Genomic DNA, 1,521 nt, shown 5'->3' on the forward strand with positions numbered 1-1,521 from the left:
CGTATGAAAAGAAAAGAGATGAAAATGCTAAGAATTGGAATTAAAGAAATAAGAGAGAGAAAGAGAGAGAAAGAAAGAAGAATTAAACATGCAAAATGAAAAGGAATGTTGGAACAAAAGAAATAAAAGATAGAAAACTAGATATATGTGAAAAATATAAAAAAAAGAAAGGAAGAGGGAGAAAAGGAAAGAATGAGAGATAAGAGGAAATAAGAAAGAAGAATTCCAGGTATGAAAAGAAAATGCTAAGAATTAAAGAAATAAGAGAGAGAAAGATAGAGAAAATCCAATGAAATAAAGTTAAAAGAGAAAGGAAGAGAGAAAGAAGAATTAAACATGCGAAATGAAGAGGAAAAAATGTTAGGACAAAAGAAATAAAAGACAGGAAACGAGATGTACGTGAGAAATACAAAAAAAGAAAGGAAGATGCAGAAAAGGAAAAATGCTAGAGCAAAAGAAATAAGAAAGAAGAATTCAACGTATGAAAAGAATGAGATGAAAATGTTAAGAATTAGAATTAAAGAAATAAGAGAAAGAGAAAATCCAACGAAATAAAGTTAAAAGAGAAAGAAAGAAAGAAAGAGATTCGTTTTCGAAAAATGGAAAAATGGTGAAGCAGCTATGCTAAATTTTAACGAGATAAGAAAGAATGAAGTGAGAAGGAAAACGAAGAGATCGAGATCTTTCTTTCGAAATTTGTATTTAAATTAATTAAAACGTAAGTAAAAAAACTTGGAAAATCTCGGTTCATCGAAAGAGGGGGGGGGAGCAGAAATTCGAAAATGGAAATGGAAATTTTCACAGCGGGTGGATAGGAAATTGCACAGCGAGTAATAACTCAATTATCGACCGATGACTTTAAACGGTTACCGTTTCATCGGGGCCACGCGCGTCGAATTCCGCCGGAATTGAATACGCGTGCCGTTCGATTCCGCGGACAATTCATTGGCGGGAAGGGTGCGCTCGGGCAGGTGAGCGCGACGCCATAACGAGTCGGGGCATTAAATTTATCCGTGCTGCCAAAATAGCACTCCGATGCCTCCTGATTAAACCCCCGAATAAATTACCGCCGATATTCATTCCCCCTAAAATAACATAATCAAGCGTCCGAAAATCACATTACATTTCGTGACATTAAATCTCTTTTATTCTTACCCGCAAAAAAATTTCCTTCTTCCTTCTCCTCCTCGATCCTCGAATTTCCAAATTTTTCCAAATTTATATTTTACAATATAAATAACATATAATATTTTATAATTTCCAAATTTATATCTATACGGAAGGAAAAAAATATCGTAAATATCGTAAATAATCCAAATATGTCCTTTTTCCCTTTTTACAAAACTTTTCAAAACAATGGAGAAGGAAGGAAAGGAAAAGGAAAAGGAAGGATCGGAGAAAATAGAGGATAATAAAAAGGCGAGACGACGTGAAATGCGGTTCGAAGAAATTCGATCGTTTCGGATAGGCGCATTGGCGGTGGGCCTGAATCAGGTGGCGGAAAGTGGGGGAGGGGGGGGG

This window comes from Apis dorsata, unplaced genomic scaffold (assembly GCF_000469605.1).
Source record: "Apis dorsata unplaced genomic scaffold, Apis dorsata 1.3 scaffold_389, whole genome shotgun sequence".
Classification (NCBI taxonomy): domain Eukaryota; kingdom Metazoa; phylum Arthropoda; class Insecta; order Hymenoptera; family Apidae; genus Apis; species Apis dorsata.